This window comes from Geotrypetes seraphini, chromosome 4 (genome assembly GCF_902459505.1).
Source record: "Geotrypetes seraphini chromosome 4, aGeoSer1.1, whole genome shotgun sequence".
Lineage (NCBI taxonomy): Eukaryota > Metazoa > Chordata > Amphibia > Gymnophiona > Dermophiidae > Geotrypetes > Geotrypetes seraphini.
The window spans coordinates 167,804,978-167,827,405 of NC_047087.1; the positions used below are offsets into that span (position 1 = coordinate 167,804,978).

A 22,428-nucleotide genomic window follows, 5' to 3' on the forward strand; every position below is an offset into this window, starting at 1 on the left:
AGGGGGTGTCTCTACGCACCCAGACTGAAATAGGATTGTATGACGTTAATTTTTGGAAGGCTGTCACTGCTCTTTATTTTTGGAATTCTTAAATTGGTTAATGTATCCCTTCCCCTAGGGGTTGTTATTTCTCTTCTTTTCTCCTTCACCTATTGTGGACTATGTTGAATGCAATATTTCCTTATGTTAATTTGCTTATCAGCATGAACTGATTGTATTGTATTTCAGTATTTCCTTATCATTGTGATGTAATGATAATTTGAAATGATAAATAAATAAATAAATAAAAAAAAGATTAAGAGTATCAGGGATTAATATGATATAATATGCCTCTGGGTCCCATATAACAGGTTTTTAGTATTTATACAGTGAATTATTAACTTGATATATAGTTATTCTAACCGATACTTTTTGATTTTTTGAATCATTAGTGTCCTTCCCTGAAGAAGACTTGAAATTTGAGTCGGGGGGACAGGGTCATTAGAATGTCAGTTGGTGTTATCACCAGTTCACAGGTTCAGGGTCTGAGTTTTTCACAAAATTATTTATTACAAGTTACATATCATTTGGAGCTGTGATTATTGTAGTTAAAAAGTGTGATTTCATCATCACAGAAGGTCATTAGATATCTCTCCACAGTTTGTGAATATTTCTTTCTGTTTCTTATGTGTTGCATGACATGCAGAGTCCAGTATCTCTGCTTTCAGGTTTTGTCTCCATTTCAGGTTTTTTGCATGTTTTTTGTGATTTCCTATTTTGTATCAGGTAAGAATCATGACAGATTCTACTACTTGGCATGTGGTGTATGTAGGAATCTGTAACAGTTCATCTTGTTCCAGTTTCCTAGGAAGTAATAGGTGTATTTAGAGTCTGTGTTTTCATAGGTGGGGTAGGTCTATTCAGGTTTGCTACGTTTCCTATATAGCAGTGGTCTCAAACTCGCAGCCTGCCAGGTACTATTTTGAGGCCCTCGGTATGTTTCTCATAGTCACAAAAGTAAAATAAAACAGTTTCTTGATCATACTTCTCTTTAGCTATAAAACACAATATAATTATTATTAAGACTTAGCCAAAAGGAAAAATTTCTAAACTATAAAGAGTTTTACCTCATGCAAAATTGTCATTTCTTTAATAAGACATTAACTTGTAGACTACTGTAACAGCCTTTATCTACCATGCCCCACTTACATGATCAAACAATTACAGACAGTACGGAACACAGCGTTCAGACTCATCTATTCGCTAGGAAAATATGATCACATCACTAATGCCTATCTCGACTCTCACTGGCTACCGATACGAGCAAGAACCCAATTCAAACTATACTGTCTATTATTCAAAGTACAGTGGTGCCTCACACAACGAACTTAATTCGTTCCAGGAGCAAGTTTGTTATGCGAAAAGTTCGTTATGTGAAACGCGTTTTCCCATAACAATACATGTTAAAAAAAATAATTCGTTCTGTAGCATAAAATATGCTAAGATGACATAAAAAAAGATAAATTTTTGGTTATTATTTTTATTTAGATACATCTAAAAACATAATTGTTTTTTAAAACAACACACATTTTTTAAATTTAAAGACAGACTAAGTAGAGTCTAATTTTACAGTGAGAGAGGGCAGAGTCTCAGCGGCAAAAACTGGGACTTAACTGTTCATTTTTTTTTTTTTTTTCTACCGTGTTTCCCCGATGATAAGGCAGGGCCATCAAATAAGACAGCCCCCCCTTTTTAGAAAAAAATGTAAAATAAGGCACCCCCCCCCCGCAAATAAGCCACCCACCGATACCTGCGCTTACCCGAATCGGGTGGTACGGTGGGTGACTCCGTGTGGTCCCTGGCACCCCCGACACGATCGGGGCAAGAGGGAGCTCAAGCCCTCTTGCCCCCCCGACTCCCCGACACGATCGGGGCAAAAGGGAGCTCAAGCCCTCTTGCCCCCCCGACTCCCCGACACGATCGGGGCAAAAGGGAGCCCAAGCCCTCTTGCCCCGCCGATTCCCCAACTCCCCGACAATATCGGGCCAGGAGGGAGCCCAAGTCCTCCTGGCCACGGCGACCCCCTAACCCCACCCTGCACTACATTACGGGCAGGAGGGATCCCAGGCCCTCCTGCCCTCGACGCAAACCCCCCTCCCCCCAACGACCGCCCCCCCCAAGAACCTCCGACCGCCCCCCCAGCCGACCCGCGACCCCCCTGGCCGACCCCCACGACACCCCCAACCCCCTTCCCCGTACCTTTCTGTAGTTGGCCGGACAGACGGGAGCCAAACCCGCCTGTCCGGCAGGCAGCCATCGACGGAATGAGGCCGGATTGGCCCATCCGTCCCAAAGCTCCGCCTACTGGTGGGGCCTAAGGCGCCTGGGCCAATCAGAATAGGCCCGGGAGCCTTAGGTCCCTCCTGGGGGCAGGGCCTGAGGCACATGGTCGGGTTGGGCCCATGTGCCTCAGGCCCTGCCCCCAGGAGGGACCTAAGGCTCCCGGGCCTATTCTGATTGGCCCAGGCGCCTTAGGCCCCACCAGTAGGCGGAGCTTTGGGACGGATGGGCCAATCCGGCCTCATTCCGTCGTTGGCTGCCTGCCGGACAGGCGGGTTTGGCTCCCGTCTGTCCGGCCAACTACAGAAAGGTACGGGGAAGGGGGTTGGGGGTGTCGTGGGGGTCGGCCAGGGGGGTCGCGGGTCGGCTGGGGGGGCGGTCGGAGGTTCTTGGGGGGGGCGGTCGTTGGGGGGAGGGGGGGGTTTGCGTCGAGGGCAGGAGGGCCTGGGATCCCTCCTGCCCGTAATGTAGTGCAGGGTGGGGTTAGGGGGTCGCCGTGGCCAGGAGGACTTGGGCTCCCTCCTGCCCCGATATTTTGTGGGGAGTTGGGGAATCGGCGGGGCAAGAGGGCTTGGGCTCCTTTTTGCCCCGATCGTGTCGGGGAGTCGGGGGGGCAAGAGGGAGCCAGGCGGAGAGAGGGCAGTTAAGCGCAGTGCCTGCGCGGAAGGATGCAGCTCGGGCGACTTCGTTGTGTGAAACGAAGTTCGTTGTACGGATCAAGACATAAAGTTCGTTGTGCGCAGCGTTCGCTGTGCGAGGCGTCCGTTATGCGAGGCACCACTGTACTAAACGGAACAGCACCTTTCTACCTAAACAGCCGCTTAAACCGAAATCTTTCACCCAGAGTAAGGAGAACCCAGATCCCATTCACCTACCCCCCACTCAAAGGCACAAGATGCAAAAAACTATATGACAACCTACTTGCTACACAGGCCGCAAAAATTGACCCCACCATATCCAAGTTGCTGATCACAACTACTGACTATAAAGCGTTTCGAAAAGATATCAAAACCATACTATTCAAAAAACACATCCCAACAATATAATCTACCATCATCTTCTATCACTCTTCGCAACCTCCTGCAATTCCTCTCCACAGGAAACATCTAATCTAGTCGCAATTGACGATAAGTCAATTCATATCTGGAAACACTGTATCCACCATATATCTCAAAACGTCAGATATAACAACTTATAAACAGATTCTAGCTTTTCTGTAATATAAAGTTATGCCATGTAAAATAATGTACTGTAAGTTATGCAAGTACTGTAAAGATAATGTAAAGTAATCCCTCGTAAAGTTTTGTAAAGTTATGTACGAAAAGTTATGTAAAGTTAGGTATGCAAAGTTTGTAAAGTAATGTAAAGAATTGTATTGTCATCGCCTGGAAATGACCAGCCATTTTCTAATGTAATCCGCTTAGAACCGCAAGGCACAAGCGGAATAGAAATCACTAATGTAATGTAACTATTTTTTTTCTGAGGCCCTCCCAAGTACCTACAAATCTAAAATGTGGCCCTGCAAAGGGTTTGAGTTGAGACCACTGCTATATAGGTTCTGATTGCCTTTTTGCAGGGTTTTCTGTTATTTTGCAAAGTGTTTTTCATGTTTGAAAAATAAAAATCCATTTACTTGAAACAAAGTACCTGACTGTGGAAGGAATGTGTACTGTTCTGAGATGATTATCATAATTTGAATATATTTTATGTGGTCAGTTGTAAGGGAGATACTGTAGTTTCATTGTTGGTGAATATGGAGTTTATAATAGACCTGGAGCTTCCAAGGTTTATATTAAGATTCTGACCAATCCTGTGTAGAGAATCCAAATTCTAGGCTCAGATAGCAGAATTTGTTGAATGATACTACTAATTATAATGATGGTTTTACAAGGTATTTTAAACAGACTGGAGAGGAGAGAGTTTCTTTTGAGTATAGAAGACTACTAATATAAATTAGAGAATGACACGGGGAAAAAATCTGTCCCCGGCCCACCATCCTCTGCACCGCCCCGTCACCGCCGTTCCCTGCACCACCCCGTCACCACCACTGCCATCCCATTCACCGCCCCGTCATCGTCCCTGCAGCATCCATATAAGCATTAGTACTGCAATATTTAGCTTATTCCTTTCTTATAAATCAAAGTTCTTGCTGCTGAACTAGAGAAAGAGATGTTCAGCTGGCAGGGCTTTGTTTATAAATTTTTATCAACACAACTAATTTACTACTTTATTCTAAAGCAAAAAATAAATAAATAAATATAATTTTTTTTCTACCTTTGTTGTCTGGTTTCTGCTTTCCACATCTTCTCATTCAATTCCTTCCATCCACTGTGTGTCTTCTCTCTGCGTCTTCCATTTGCTGTTACTGTGCCTCTCCCTTTACCCCCCCCCCCCATTGGTCTATCACCCATCTTCTTCCCTCCACTTCCCCATAGTCTGGCATCTGTCTTCTTCCCTTCCAGCGTCTTCTCCCCACTCTGCCTTCCACATTTTCCTTCAGGGTCTGTTCCTCTCTATCCTCTTTCAATGTCTGTTCCATTCCTTTCCACCACCACCCTTCCCTCCAAGAAGGCTTACCATCTACTGGACTTGAATTGCAACTTGTCTTGAATTGGGGTTTAGAAAGATGGAATAATCTAAAGCTAACCCTCCCCCTCCCCCACCTGAGCCACTTTACCTCCCTGAAGTTTACAATCCAAATATGGGCTACTTGCAATAAGATTCTCTCTCCTAGCAGAAAATGTGCTTATTTTGTGTTATCTTTCCCATTACTGTTAAAATGATATTTGCTAAGGGCTCAACACTATAAACTACATTTGATTTTCAGCTTGTTGAACAAGATGTCAGGAGATAAACACTTCTCTTGCCTGCAGGGAGGTATGAGGGGAATATGAGAGCTCTGGGCATAAGAGATTAAGGTTAGGTTTCTGGGGTTCAGGCAAGCTTGTTCTGTCATGATCATTATTTTTCATGAACAACTGTCTTCAGGTTTGTTTCACTAAGCCATTTTTGCCTCATTCTATATATAAAGGATAAAACTCAGTATACGAGGCCCTTAATCTATGCTTTAACACGGTAATGGGCTCCTAGTACTTCTCTCCCTTTCTCTCAGCCTCCTTCCTATCTCCACTCCTCTGTCTTCTAGTGAGCTCCATCAGAAACTTGAGCCTATGGAGGAATCAAATGCCCATAGAGGCTTGTGGGACCAGGAAGAAATAAGGAATTAGGGAGGTTGTTTGGGAGCTATTTTAATGCCATGACTTCCATGCTCAGTCTCCCCCTTCCAACCTTTTTTGCAGGTTCAGAAGTTAGCTTGCCGGCTTTCTTTTTCGGTTACCCGCACGCTTTCAAAGAGCCACGCACGCACAGCTGCTCAAAGTTCAATCTTTTGCTCTGCTGCAACTTCCTGTTTCCGGTTGGGTCAGAGCAGAAGATTGAATACTGAGCAGCCCCGCGTGTGCGGCTCTTTGGAAAGCGTGTGGGTCGCTGAAAAAGAAAGCCGGCAAACTAAGGTGAGGTGGAGAGAGGAAGCTGGTTAAACGATCAATCGGGCGGGCGGGTGGGGGCTGCGGGGACCGCGCGATCCTTGATGCCTCACTGCGGAGACAAGACCATTCACCGCTCCACGGAGCGGTGAATGGCCTTGTCCCCGTCCCCGCAGTGACTGCTATTTTTCAATCCCCGTTTTGGCGGGTTAACACATACATACATACATACATACATACATACATACATATACACACACACACACACACACACACACATACATACATACATACACACACACATTTCTGTCTAGAGATGCAATATTGAAGAGCTATTTGCCCCCTTCCCTTTGAAAGCATCTGTAAAAATCCATTTTGAGCCATCCTTAAATGCTTTTGATCCTCAAAGTAAAAATAAACAAATTAGGCAATCACAGGCCTTCTTTTGTATTATTTATAGACTTGGATTTAAATTTGAATTCAGCGCTGGATCCATGTCTACATCTAGATTTCTGGATCTGTAATTTGAGTCTTCTGAGTTAGTGGTATTGCTTTTCTGTTTCTTTTATTAATAATAATAACTTTATTTTTGTATACCACAGTACCACAACAGTTCAGAGCGGTTTACAGAGGAAGAGACTGTACACAGACAGCGATGTTACATACATGTTATCTTAGCAAGTCAAGAGTAGTCGGGTATATCCGGAGGCATATCAGAGATACAAGGCAGGGAGGGAGTCAGAGAAATTTATCAAAGAGATAGGTTTTAATTGATTTCCTGAAGGTTTGGTAGGAGGGTGTATTTGAAATGAGGGTGATTAGACATTTATTCCATTTGCCTGCTTGGAATGACAGAGATCTATCAAGGAATCTCTTGTAGATACAGCCCTTTTAAGGACGGGAAGGCAAACAGGTAGGCATTACATGTGCGGGTGGGGCCTGAAAATTCAAAATGGTGCGACAGGTAGATTGGGGATGAGCCTGTTAAGGTTTTGAAGCAGATGCAAGCAAACTTGAAGATGATCCTTGCCTCCATCTGCAGCCAGTGCAGTTTTCTGTAATACGGGCTTACATGATCCGATTTTTTAAGACCGTAGATGAGGCGAACGGCAGCATTCTGTACGATTCTCAAACGTTTGATGGTTTTCTTAAAGGATCCCAGGTATATAATGTTGCAGTAATCTAAGATGCTTAAGATTAGTGATTGGACCGGCAGTCAAAAGGAGAGGAAGTCGAAATAGTGTTTGATGGTGTGAAGTTTCCAGAGGGTACAAAAGCATTTTTTAACCTGAGCATTGGTATGGTCGTCAAAAGTCAGGCATCGGTCCAGGATGACTCCAAGGATTTTGATAGTAGAGTTAATTGGGTAGTTTAACCCTTTTAATTTCAAAGAGGTATTTGTTAACTTGTAGGTAGGACTTGCCAAGAAAATCTTGTTTTTTTCTGTGTTCAGTTTTAATTTGAATTGTGTGGTCCATTGTTCTATTTTAGTGAGAACGGATGAGGTGAATTGTTCCGTCTCTTGTGTCAGAGAGGTTATGGGAATGATAATTGTGATGTCATCTGCGTAAATGTATGATTTCGATTTTAGGTCAGATAACATATGTCCCAATGAAGCCATGTAGACGTTGAATAGAGAGGGGGATAGAGGGGAGCCCTGTGGAACGCCACAGGGATTACACCAGGATTGGGAGAAGGTTCCGTTACAGTGAACCTGTTAAGTGCGTTTTTTTAAAAAGCCTGTAAACCAGTTTAATACATGTCCAGTGATGCCAATGGAGTCGAAGCATCTGAGCAGAATGTCATGGTCAACCAGGTCAAAGGCACTGCTCAAGTCGAACTGAAGTACCAGTGCGTTTTTTTCCCCAGTGAAAACAAATGGAAGAGGTAGTTAGTCAGTGAAGCTAAGACAGTTTCTGTGCTATGATTTGTGCGAAAGGCAGACTGGGAGTCATGTAGAATGTTGAACTTCTCTAGGTATTTCATGAGATCATGATTAACTAGACCTTCCATAAGTTTTTGGAAAAGTGGTATGTTGGCACTGGGTCTGTAGTTGGCAGCCGAAGAGATTGGTTCCTTGGAATTTTTAATAATAGGGGACACAAGGATATGGCCGAGTTCCACCGGAAAGTGGCCAGTGGACAAACATAGAGAAACCCAGTTGAAGAGTTCAGCTTTGAATGGGGAGGGGGCAGATTTCATGACGGACAGTGGGCAGTTGTCTAGTAGGCAATTGGATTTTGCATATTTGGAGTAGAGCTTGAGAAATTGGTTCCAGTCTGGGTTTTCGAAATGATTCCAGGTCATGTTTGCTATTGAACCTTCCTTTCCTGCAGCAGGTTGGTTGATTATTGCTTCTATACTGGAAACTACGAGAGATGATTTCAGATTATGAAGAAGTCACCACATTTTGCTACAGAGATTAACAAATTCTAGAAGCCATTCCACGATTCTCAATTGGTTTAGTTTGTTTGGCTGATATAATTTAGGAATTGAGGTTTATCTTTATTATATTTAACTGCCTTTGTAATAAGCCAACAAGAGATGTACAATTAAAATGTCATAGCACATATAATTAACAAAGATATAAATAAAAACAATCAATTTAAATCAGGGCTGTGGCATGGGTATGCCAAACCTATGACTGAAAGGGCTCCTTTTATCAAGCCGCGCTAGCGGTATTAATGCGCGTGACTTTTCATCATGCATTAACCCCTGCGCTGGCCAAAAAACTACCGCCTGCTCAAGAGGAGGCGGTAGCGGCTAGCGCAGCCGGCGGTTTAGTGTGCATTAAACCGCTAGCGCGGCATGATAAAAGGAGCCCAAAGTCTTATTTTTCTACTGTCTGACTTCTACTGATATTAAACTTTAAATTACAGTGGTGCCTCGCATAACGGACGCCTCGCACAGCGAACGCTGCGCACAACGAACTTCAGGTCTTGCTTCCCACAACGAACTTCGTTTCACACAACGAAGTCGCCCGAGCTGCATCCTTAACTGCCCTCTCTCGGCGCTACATATTTTAAACCCCCCTGCCGCCGCCACCGCATATTTTTAAACCTCCCCCCGCCGCCACTGCATATTTTTAAACCTCCCCCCGCCGCCACCGCATATTTTTAAACCTCCCCCCGCCGCCACCGCATATTTTTAAACCTCCCCCCGCCGCCACCGCATATTTTTAAACCTCCCCCCGCCGCCACATATTTTTTTAAAAAAGCCACCACTGCTGCAATTTTAATCTCACCCGCTCACTCGTGGTGGTCTAGCAAATTTCCCAGCCAGAAGCGCAGAGATCAAGAGCAAGCCTTCTGTGCTACTGCCTGGGCCTGCGCTGATCTCTGAATGGCTGCAGTCAGCTCTCGCGGGACTCACAAGAACTAACTGCAGCCAGCTCTCGCGGGACTCACAAGAACTAACTGCAGCCATTCGGAGATCGGCATGGGCCCACACAGGCGTGCAGAGGAATTGCTCCTGATCTCTGCGCTTCTGGCCTGTACGCCACTGGCTGGGAAAGATGGGAGGAATTAAAAAAGGTACTGGGGAGTATGTGGGGGGTGATTATAATACACAGCAAGGATCAACAAAACCCCTGTCTCCCCTCCCCTTCACATATATCCCCTCTATATCATGCTAACAGCTCTAACAAGATAAATTTATCTTTTTTTATGTCATCTTAGCATATTTTATGCTACAGAACGAATTATTTTTTTTACATGTATTGTTATGGGAAAACGCGTTTCACATAACGAACTTTTCGCATAACAAACTTGCTCCTGGAACGAATTAAGTTCGTTGTGTGAGGCACCACTGTATTTGTTCTGGATCTAAAGAGTTAGTAAATTATAACATATTTACGAGTACATTTTTGAGCCAGGACAAAAATATATATAAGTATAAAATAATACTATAAAACAATAATGGAAGTTTTTATTTTAAAGTAGGAATCGGTACATTTTTACCAACTCCGATTCTACCCAAGATTGCTTTCAATTCCATGTTTCTGACCCCTGATTTCAATACACATTTACCTAAAAACAAAACCACAAGAAAAATAAAAAGCATGGTCTCCGAAACATCAGTTTTGCCATGTGTAGAGGAGGTCCTCAAGGTTTGGCTCTATAAGCAGTGCTTTCTAACATTTTATCTGTACCTGCTGTGATTTGTAGATTATATCATGTTTATATCAATGACCTTATTTTTGCCAGTAAAGAATAACCTCTTTAGGATTTTAAAAGTTAGTTACTTGTAGAAATGTAACATTCCTATGACTTAAAATAATTTGAGCCTTCTTTTAAAGAAAGGATTTGTTCATTATAGGTTTTGCAGATTACTGTACTCAGAATGTGACTGCTCCCCTGTTAACCAATACTATGCTTTATAATAATTTCTTGCCTGTATTTTTTTTTTATACTGACTTCCAGTGGGATGGCAGGCAAACTTTAAGCACTGCAGATATCTTTTCTTTGACGTACTCACTAGCATTTCATCAGTCTTGTCTAAATTCTTTGTTCATAAGATCAAAGCTTACTATAAACTCCATCTTTAACACATAATCATATTTTTTCATTTGTAGGTCCAAGTCTTATTTGTTTATTTTTTAACCACCTAAGCTTCATTTAATGACTAATCTGTTGGACTTAGAAAAAAGATTATGGCATTAAAAAAAAGCTTAATAGCATAAATTATGGCATTAAAAACAAGCTTAATAGCATAAATTTAGATGTACAGTACTTTAGCTTTTGGTTTAGTTTTTTAGTTGAAATATTTATATTGTATATGGCTCTTATGTTTTTGAGTCTTGTTTGTGTGTTTACTTAAAGTACTCTGAGATCGCTAGGGTCAGCAGAAAACACATGATTCTAATAAATAATTAATTCAGATACTTTGCTTTATGTTTATAGAATGGATGAGAGCCAATACATTTTTCCTGAACCTTTCTAAACAGAGGTATTATGGATTAGTGAAACGCCAACTGAAAGTTTACATGTCTGGCTGATGATGAGTGGTGCTATAGTTTCTTTTGAAAGATCAAGTTAGGAGGCGCTCAACATGGAAGCTAACATCACTTCAGTTTCAGGGAGTGCTTATTTGCAACTCAGAATGGTATGTCAATTAAGATCTTACATTCAAAATGTTGATCTAGATACCATCATACATGCATAGGTGTTAACCTCATACTAACCATTGTAGTTCTGTATACTTGGGTTTGTCAAAAAGACTACCCAGAAGCTTCCGTCAATAGAAAACAATGTAGTTTGTTTAGCTGCAGAAGACAAATGCAGAGGGTAAGCAGGAATTGATTTAAATCACTAGTCACAAAGACTTGATTTAAATTGTTTTTTACAGAAAGACTCATTCCTGCTGGTATCTTAATATTTACAACCAGATGAAGGTTTCATTTTTTTGAAAAATAACTTTTCAGATTAGTTTTACAATTATATATAAAAAAATTACTGATTTGGTTATACGGTTAGAAATACATGCACAAATAATTATGAAATTAGGTTATACTTTTAGAAATACATGGATAAATAATTATGAAATTGTTGCAAGGTGAACTATCTCCAGTTTAATAAGCTAATCATTCATATCTGGACAACTTTTCTGCTGTACTTTTATTCAAAAGAGAAATATAATTACCTTAATAACAATTTAAATAATTTTATTTAACCAAAATAATAACATTATAGCATATGTATTCTTGTATTTGCTTAAATATCCATGTAAATTGATGTTAAACAAAATATCTTAAAAATAACTTAGACTATCAGCCAGATCCAAACATGAAAAACTTAAAATATGGTCTTCTGTAGCTCACTCATCTTCATCATCTTGTTTGTTCATAATTTGGAAAAGAAAAACAAACTTTCCTGCTTTATCAGATCCCAAATGATTTTTCAATTTGGAATGAATGAATCCAAAGGAAAATAATATTCTTTGTATGCCAGCAGAAGAAGCTTCTGCTGTTAAAAGTGAAATCATTGCTCTCTAAATCCAAGTGCTTAATAAGTGACATCCACCAGTTCACTGGTGTGACTTTCTTTAAATATCATTTGCAAATACAGTAAAACCTTGGATTGCAAGTAACTTGGTTTGCAAGTGTTTTGCAAGACAAGCAAAACATTTTATTAATTTTTAACTTGATATACAAGCAATGTCTTGCAATACAAGTACATACAGTATACACACATCACAACTGAGCTGATGGTTCTTCTCTCTCTGACACTTCAAGAGTGTAGTGACTGTTCTAAATGAGCAAAGTCTTACAATACAAGTACATACAGTATACACGTGTCACATCATCACAACTGAGCCAATGGTTCTTTTCTCTCTGACACTGCAGGATTGTAGTGACTGTTCTAAACAAGCAAGATCTTGCAATACGAGTATGTATAGTATTTTGTATTAAAATTTTTGGGTTGTGGAATTACTCGTCTGAGTTTCCATAATTTCCTATAGAGAAATTCACTTTGATATACGAGTGCTTTGGATTACAAGCATGCTTCTGGAACGAATTATGCTCACTAACCAAGGTTTGACTGTATATATTTCTTGACTGGTTCCCCCTTAGCTCTTAAATTTATTATAGATGGATGATTCCTGGATACCCATGTCACAGCTAACTCTTCTTCAGCATTTAAGGTTTGACTCTGGTACTAGATATTGATATTATTTGCAAGAAAATGAGCTGGAGATGGTGCTTGTTCCATTTGGTTTTTTTAATGCTTGTAATTTAATTCTGTAATTGTGCAGTTCTATTTTTAAGTGCTCACTCAGTTCCTTCCAAATTTCAATAGCATCAGCAATAAAACAGCTTGTTTTTCTGTATTTTGTTTAAAACTTCAGAAATGGGTTTCAGGATTCTCAGCACATCGTCAACCGTTTTCTTAAGTCCAATATTGAGAATTTTGACTGTACAGTATCATCTATTTTCTCTCGATTTTGTTCACAAACTATCATCAAAATAGAAGTTTTTAATATACTGCTCAAAACATTCCACTCCAGAGTTCCATCTGTCTTCTTCTGGGAGCATTAGCTTCGTTCCATCTATTCTTTTCAGAGCTGCTGCTTCAAAATGATTGTTATGGAAGTATTTAGCAATTTTGACGATATTAGTTTTTATTTCTGGGATATTGATGTCTTTGGCTAGGAGATGCAGCAAATGAGCACTGCAACCATATGTTAGCTTAGTACTCTCTTTATGCTCTTCTAAATTTATTCTTATCTTGATTACATGTTCAGCATTGTTTATGACTAAACTGCATACTAGACATTTGAATGTTTGTTCACATTTTATTATAGTTTTTGCTGCTACTTTCTGTAAGTATTCTGCTGTATGTACATTTCCTGAGGTATGAATTGTTTCTTCAAGAAAGACATTTCCTTCTTCTGTTGCACAAGCACATATAACAGGATCATTATGGATATTACTCCACCCATCAAGACTTAGATTAACAATTTTATCCTCTAGACCTGTTGCACAATGCTCTATTTCTCTGTCATACACTTTATCCAGTAGTTTCCCTGCAACATGTGCTCTGCTAGGTGGACTGTGTCCTAGTCTCAGTGATTGAACCACATTAATGAAGTATGGGTTTTCAATCAGATTGAAAGAATAGTTTGTCGCATAAACAAACTGGGAAATTTTATCATCAGTTATCTTTTTTTCTAATCTTCTGGTTTTTATCACAGATTTATCTTTGGTGGTTCCTGGTTGGTCAGATTTTTTTTCTTTAGGTGATATACTGTGGATATATGAAGTATATGATATGTCTGAAACAATATCTTGGACAGATAACTCTGAAACAATAGAACAGGAACATGGTGATCTCGAAGGTAGATATGTAGATTCAAGAATCCTTTAGGTTAATGATAGATTCCCCTAAAAAAAAGTCAGTAATATTATTTTATTATTGAGGTTCAACCATTTTTATTGATGACGCTCTTAATACAATAAAACTCATGCCATCCAGTTTGAAATATTAAGTAACATCGCTCCATCCCAAATCCACATGAAAGTAATAATGGTCCCAAAGATTCCATAAAGGCAAAAGGTAAAGCAATAGGATCCACTGATATAACAGCCACAAATCTACAATGGAACCGTATAAAACTCGTGAAAAAATAACCCTTACCCCAAACCCAACCTTTACTAAATATGCACAGGCCTCAGACGGCCCCAATTAAAAGGGCACTAAGAAGACAAGAACAAAGTTGGCAAACAAGCTACTATCCCCCTACAAACAAACAAAACAACCCAATCCCACAGCCAATGTCCTGTATCACCAAACCGTCACAATCGCAGTCACTATTGTTATAATGACTTCAAAATATCACTTCTTGTCTGGGATGGTAGAGACTGAATTTAGGAATCCCAAATTTGAAGAAATTTTTTTTGCATTTAGGGCTAAGTCGAGCCACTTGCTGTTCAAGTAACAACAGAGTGTGCAAACAATTCTCCAGGTCCAATAAGAAAGGAGATTTCTACCAACCCACAGAGAGAATCTTCATATTGTTGGTTATAGTCTTCAAGTGATTCTATAGCATGACCCCCCACTATGTGAGGCAAAACTTCCCATTTACCATCCAACAAGGCCACTCCAATACCAACAGGAACTCCAGCTGTTCATTCCATCAACAAACCATCTCCACTTAGAAATGGCCTAGACATGGTCATATTCCCATAATGTGAGTAAACTATGGCATCAGCTCCCTCCTCACATCAGAGCAATAAACAGCTTAATACACTTCCTAAAAAACAGTGAAAACAATCTTGTTATCCAAACACATACCTCGGATTTAAGATTCTAACTGCCCAAAGTCATGGTGTATTCCTAATGTATAGAGTGGCCTAGTGGTTAGAACACCTGCCTCAGCACCCTGAGGTTGTGGGTTCATTCTAGAGAGTTGCATGGGGACAGAAATCCCACCCATCTCCGCCCGTCCCCACAAGGATCCTCTCCGTCCCCACCCGTCCCCATCAGGATCCTATCCGTCCCCATCAGGATCCTGTCCATCCCCACTCATCCCCATCAGGATCCTCTCTGTCTCCTCTCCATCCCCACCCATCCCTACAAGGAATTACCTCCATCCCCGCCCGTCCCCATAAAAAGCAGCAATTACTTCTGACAGGATCATCAATTCCACAGTTTCTTTTGTGTTTGTGCTGCTGTTTTCCTTGTGGAATCTCTTTGGTGGAACCCTTTTTTTGTTTTCTGTTTAGGTAATTAACTTATAAACCCCCTCTTTTACTAAGGCTGACGTGTCCATCATATTATATGGACGAACCCTGCTCCCAAAGCCTTCCATCCCCGTGGGAGTCCCGTTGGCTAGAGGGGGGTCCCCATGGGAGTCCCATGGGCTAGGGGGGGATTCCCACGGGAATCCTGCGGGACCCGTGGGATTCCCGTGATCCCCGTTCCCATGCAGACCTCTAGTTCATTTCTCACCCTGCTCCTTGTGACCCTGGGCAAGTAACTCAACACTCCATTGCATCAGGTACCATAATTAGATTGTAAGCCCACCGGGGTAGATAGGGAGAAATGCCTGAATGTAAACCATTTTGAATAGAAGCGGTATATAAGAAATTAAAATAAGTAAAAATAAATGTATGATTGCATATGTTATCTAATGTCTTTGGACTTAAGGTGAATGTACAATTGTAACCCATTTTGGGCTTCTGGGGAAAAAGGCATTTATATGCATCAAAATTGTTCTCTAAAAGTGTTTACATTTCGGGCTGGACCAAAACGCATAAAAAAATGAGTGGACCTATTGGCAGCATTTCCAACAAATGGAAGGCTACATATCCTGAATGATGAACCTGACTCTGTGTAAAATAAGCACACTGGAGGACCCATGATTGACATTCTTGAAGATCTGCACTAACAGAAACCCTGGAATCATCTTAATGAATGCCAGGCGATCAAAAGATTCCTCTGGTATTACCAACTCCTGACTCCATCGAGAGCGCAATGCAGGCACAAGAAGTCGCAGAAAATCTTTATATAAACCAGAAACTGTTAGCCCATCATCCAGTTAAGGTTTTATAAGCTCACGAATCTTATCAATGGGAAATAACAGATCAGAAAAAACTAGAGAGCCCACATAATGTTGAAACTGCTTATAGGCTAAAAAATCATCCACAGTTAAGTTGCAAAGAGATCAAAGGTTGGTCCAAGACATCAAGGTGCCATTATCTTGCAAAACATGAGCCAACAACTTAATGCCATGAGAAACTAAATGTTCAAAACTGGTATTATCTAACCCCAGTTGGAATTGCAAATTACCAAGGATAGGCAGATATTTAATAACTCTAGAGTTACCATCCCAAACTCCAAGTAAGGTAGACTAGATCGACATTAAGGAATGAAAGAGTAGTCTACCCTTGATGTATGCAGGAATCAGAGCCATAGGCACCTGTAGCAAAGAGAAAACATTCCAGGGTACAAAAAAAGCTGCTTCCAATACTTTAGGGGTGAAATCTTGATCAAAAAACAACTGCTTATATATCTTGCCAGTCAAGCTAAAGTCTTAGAAACATGATGGCAGATAAGGCCAAATGACCCATCTAGTCTGCCCATCCGCAGTAACCATTATCTCTTCCTCTCTCTAAGAAATCCAAGTGCCTATCCCACACTTTCTTGAATTCAGACACAGTCTCTGTCTCCATCTTCTGGGAGACTGTTCCAATCATCTACCACCCTTTCGGGGGAAAAAAAAAAGTATTTCCTTAGAGTACTCCTGAGCCTATGACATTACATTACATTAGAGATTTCTATTCCGCCGTTACCTTGCGGTTCAAGGCGGATTACAAAAGATTTATTAATGGGGTTACAATGGAAGAACAAATGTCATTTCTAGAGTAGATCAACTCTTAACTTCATCTTATGCTCTCTCATTTCCTTTCAAATGAAAGACTTGACTCATGCGCCTTTACGCCACTTAAGTATTTAAACATCTCTATCATATCTTCCCTCTTCCACCTTTCCTCCAAAGTATACTGTACATATTGAGATCTTAAGTCTGTCCCCAAACATCTTATGACAAAAGACCACTGACCATCTTAGTAGCCTTACTCTGGATCAACTCCATCCTTTTTATATCTTTTTTGAAGGTGTGGTCTCCAGAATTGAACACAATATTCTAAATGAGGTCTCACCAGTCTTATACAGGGGTATCAATACCTCCTTTTTCCTACTAGCCATATCTCTCCCTATGCACTCTAGCACCCTTCTAGCTTTTGCCGTCACCTTTTCAACTTGTTTGGCCAACTTAAGATCATCACATACAGTCACACCCAAATCCCGCTCTTCTGTCATGCACATAAGTTCTTCACCCCCTAAACTGTATCGTTCCCTCAGCCTACATGCATGACCTTGCATTTCTTAGTATTAAATTTTAGCTGCCAAATTTCAGACCATTCTTCAAGCTTCGTTAGGATGGTCTTTATGTTGTTCACAACATCCAGGGTGTCTGCTCTATTGCAGATTTTGGTATCATGCACAAAGAGGCAGATCTTACCCTACAACCCTTCAGCAATATCGCTTATAAAAATGTTAAAAAGAACAGGTCCAAGAGCAGAAACTTTAGGCACACCTATGGTAACATCCCTCAGAGCGATCAGCATTGGCCACTACTCTCTGTCACCTTTCACTCAACCAGTTCCTGACCCAGCCCACCACTTTGGGGCCCATCCCGAGGGCATTCAGTTTATTTATTAGATGCCTGTGTGGAACATTGTCAAAGTCTTTGCTAAAATCTAAATATACCACATCTAACGCACTCCCTCTATCCAATTCTCTGGTCACCCAGTCAAAGAAATTGATCAGCTTTATCTGACAAAACCCACCTCTAGTGAATCCATGTTGCCTCCATTCCTATAATCCATGGATTCCAGAAACTTTACCATTATCTGTTTTAAAAGCATTTCCATTAATTTGTTTACCACAGAAAGTCAGACTTGCCGAACTGTAGTTTCTTATTTCTTCTTTACTTCCACTTTTGTAGAAAGGGACCACATCCGCTCCTCTCCAGTCCTCCGGTACCACTCCCAACTTTAGAGAAGCATTGAAAAGGTCAGTCAGCGGAGCCACCAGAACTTCCCTAAGTTCCTTCAGCACCCTTGGATGTACACCATCCAGCCCCATTGCCTAACTTTAATTTAGCTAACTCCTCATGATCACCACCCTCTGAAAATCGATCAGGGTCTACCACTCCTCCATCCCTATTTGCGTTTGTCTTCTGCAGGTCCCGCTCCCAGCACTTCAGCTGTAAACACAGAACAGAAATATTTGTTAAGCAATTCAGCCTTTTCTTTATCAGTCCCTTTTATGTTTACCTTATATGTTCCTCACATTTTCTACATCAATTGTATTTTCCCCCCCCCTTCCCTATTTGTGTCCATGGCCTGTTGGTCAATAATTACCTAGTATGTATTGTTGTCAGTCTTGCAGTTTTCATAGATAAGTATGTTTTAATTGTTATATTTTTGTTTAAATGTTATTTTATACCTTGTACAACGCTTTGTAGTATCGATAAAGCGTTTAATAAAAAAACTGAATAAACAATAAACAAACAATAAACTTCTATATATTTCTCCCCTTCACCTTTGAGTTTCACTATGTCACTTTTGTACTTCCTATTACTGATATATCTAAAAAAAAAATGTCTTGTCTCCCCATTTTACCATGTCAGCTATTTTATCTTCAATTTCCAACTTTACTTTCGTGACTACTCGAGCTGCCTCTCAACTTTTTCAAGATATTTTTGCCTGTCTTCCTCTTTCTGTAATCTTTTGTAGTTTATGAAAGCTAACCTCTTATTCCTTCCCTTCTGAGCTACTACTTTTGAGAACCAAAACGGCCTTCTTTTCCTCTTAACTTTTTGTGAGGCAAGTAAGTAAAAGTATGTTGCCCTTACAGTAACTCCTTTCAGTTTTGCCCACTGCATTTCTAATCCTTCCAGATGTTCCTATCAATTCCTTGACATAATCCTTGACTTTTGAATGAGCTCTCTATACCCATCTTGATATTAAACTGTAGCATGCAGTGATCACTGGATGCCAGATGATCACCCACTGTAATATCAGAAACACTCCCCATTTGTAAGCCCTAAGTCCAGTATGACCCCATTACCAACTGCTGGAACAGTTCTCCTTGTAGAGAATCCATGATCTCCCTACTTCTGGAAGACCCCGCAATAGGGGTACCACAATCAACATCCAGCATGTTAAAGTCCTCTATTAGTAAAACTTCCCCTTTTTTTCATATATGCTGAATATCTACTATTAAATCTCAATCCATGCCTTCCATCTAAAGGAGGTCTATATATCACACCAATGCAAATATATTCCCTCTTTCCAAAAGGAAGGAAACAGATGGCAGAGAGATTAGAGGAGGGGAAGGGGAGACACATGCATGAGAAAGTAGAGAGATTGATGATAGGAAGGGATCAGCAGAAAAATAAGCAGAGAGGGACAACGATGATAGATCTGGTGTAGGAAAGATAAAAATGAAGAGAGCAGTGAAGCTGGAATGAATCATGTAAAAAGGAGAGAGGGGGCACAAGCTGGATGGAAAGGGGAGAGGGGCATAGAAAGAAGACAGATACCATATGGAAGGGGGAGAGGACAGACAGTGGATGGAAGGGGCAGATGCTGGATTGAAGAGACAGAGAGAGCAGACACTGGAAGGAAGAGAGTGAAAAGAAGATTGAAAGCAGAAACCAGAGACGACAAAAGGTAGGAAAAAAAATTTTATTTCTATTTTGTGATTAGGATATATCAGATTTGAAATATATATCCTGCTAGAGCTGGTGTTAGACATAACTGGGGACTGCAAAACCCAGGCAGTGCTTCTTTAGCTTCCAGCTAGCTTAGGGCGCTTTCTGACCAGGGGGCAGTTGCCCTAGTTGCACTCCCCTAAAACTATTCCTGTCATGTGTGACTGCAGCATTCTGTTAGCATGATATTTCTGTGTAGCATTCTGTAATAATTTGGCTTGTTCAGTTTTCTTGATAGTAGAGGGGATATATGTGAAGGGGAGGGGAGACAGGGGTTTTGTTGATCCTTGCTCTGAATTATTTATATTTATAAAATGACAATTGTAAAGAATATTGTTTCTTTTTATACTTTAATAAAATACATTCAATATAAAATCATAACTGAGGCTTGTGTGGATGGGATCAGATGATTTGTGGGGACCGAGCTCGCAGAAATGTGGCGGAAACGGGGGTTTTAAATTTTAGTCCTAGTAGTTTGCCGATCCACAAAATAATTCTTTTTTTTCTGCCGGTCCACAGGTGTAAAAAGGTTGAAGAACACTGCTCTAAGCTATAATAATCCAAAATGGAAAACATAAAATGCCAGGACACACTATCAAATGCTTTTTCTGCATCGAAGCTGATTAAGAGAGATGGAAGCTTCAGGCAATCCATATATTCCAAAGTAGCCAATATAGTTCTAATATTTTTAGTACTTGTACAGCCCAGAGTTATTTTGTGATTCATACTATTTCTGTCTGCTTAGTATTATTCATTGTATTCACTTCCTCTCAGTACTATCCAAAAAAGGAATTTTTAGTGCAGGGATTTCCTCAATGAATATGCATGAGATCTATTTGCATGCACTGCTTTCAATGCATATTCATTGGGAAAATCCTGAAAACCCGACTGGATTGCGGCCCTCAAGGAGGGACTATGAGATCCCTGTTCTAGTGCAATAGGTATGTCATTCTGGACAACTGGGTAATTTCCCTGTAGTTGTGAGTCTTGCAGAAGGAATCCATTCTGGATTTTTTCTGAATCCCTCCTACTTCACAGAGGGCTGTGCTGCCCCTTACAGTTTTTTCCTGATGCACAAGAGCCTAAAGGAATGTTTCTGTTCTGCTCTGCTTATTTCTTTATTTTAGTCAGGTTTTTTTTCAAGTGTTTTCTTCAGTTTTCGATTCTAAGCTCTCAATACAAAACTCGATTTCTAGCTTTTAAAGCCTTCCGTCAGGATTCCCCAGAATATCTCTCATCTTTGACCATTCCATAATTCCCCACCCAGGTTCTCAGATCTCTGAATGAACATCATATAGTCCTTACCAGACCACGCTTAGCACAGCTAGGGTCTACCCAGGACTCCACATTCTTTTTTGTAGGCCCTTCACTTTGGAACAGTATGCCTCTCATGCTACATCCTGAGGGTTCCTTCGAAGTTCAAATCCCTTTAAAAAAAACCTGGTTCTTTGAGCTTGCTTTCTCATTCTATCTCAGGATTGCTCCTTTGGTACTCCCCATTGAGTCTGATTGCATGTTCTTGTGATTTGATTGTTTCTTCCTTTCCTGACAATTTGGAGTTCCTTTCTACCTCTGATTTTAGCTTGTAAACTGCTCAGTTCCGCAAGTCAGTTGTAGCAGTATATTAAATTGTGAATGAATAAATAAATAAAATTGCATATGAAGCTTCAGAAAGCATTGAAAGCATTTCCACATATGTGTAGAATTTGGGCTGCTCTTTATTATGGCCTCTGTTTTGGAACTGTCTGACAAGGAAGCTTTACTAAAGAAAAGATACCTAGCATTTAAATACTAGATAAAGACTTGGTCCTGCACCCCCCACCCACCCCCCCTTTTTTTTTTTTTTTTTTAAACAAACAGTACTTAACTGAGTTTTGTTTAATGAATCACAGGTTGATTTGTTTAGGTTTTTTTTTTGGGGGGGGTTGCAGGAGGGGGGTATTTTTGAATTATGGCCAGTTAAGTGGTGGTTTGAAGTATTTTAATCTTGCTTTTATGTTTTCTGGGCTTTTTTTCTCTTCTTTTGGTTTTGTTTTATTGTATTGTCTAATACAGTGTCTCAAACTTCTTTAGCTCCAGCACACTAAATGGAGCAAATGCTTTTCGCGGCACACTAATGGAGCAAATGTTTTTCACGGCATATTAGAATTGAAATGATAAAATTGCAAAAAAATATATATATATATATTTCTGAGTAATTTATTTAAAGTTCTTTAAGCCATGTATGTGGAATTTTATCAATGGTGAAACTAAAGTAGACAAAAAAAATTGCTAATCAGTGTGATGGATGTCTTATTTTTGAGTGCAAATTAACTCAGATCACAGCTCGTTAGTCAACAAGCAAGCAAGCATGCAGACCATCTGCAGACATTCTCTTTTAATTTAATTTCTGTCAGAGCTGAAAATCCAAGTTCACAAAGATAAGAAGATCCAAACGGTAGTAAAGCCTTGATTGTTTTGTTGCTCAAGTTAGGATAACTACTGCATTAAAAATAAAATTACTTGCCGTTAGTTTTCAAGGACCAATCACATCAAAGAATGATGCTTGTCTGGGCGGTTGTATCCTTACGCACACAAGACGCTTATAACATTGACAGACTCTCGGGTATGTGATGTTCATGTCATCTATTCTAGTGTATACTTATGAAGATAATTTTTTTTAAATAAAGTAAAATTCTGGAATCTCTCATGGCACACCCAGAATCTCTTTGTGGCATATAGTTTGAGAGACACTGGTCTAATACATCTTTTTTTAACAGAACATTGGAATTAAAATCTGATAAATTTAGCATGTATAGCACACTACCAAAATAATATATTTCTCCCACAATATCCAAAATGA

General features: G+C 40.3%; 1 protein-coding gene across 4 annotated transcripts in view; it reads left to right on the forward strand.

Moving 5' to 3' along the window:
* CTCF (CCCTC-binding factor) overlaps positions 1 to 22,428 on the forward strand; it is a 336,042-nt gene that overhangs the window by 238,370 nt on the left and 75,244 nt on the right. The window lies entirely within an intron of this gene.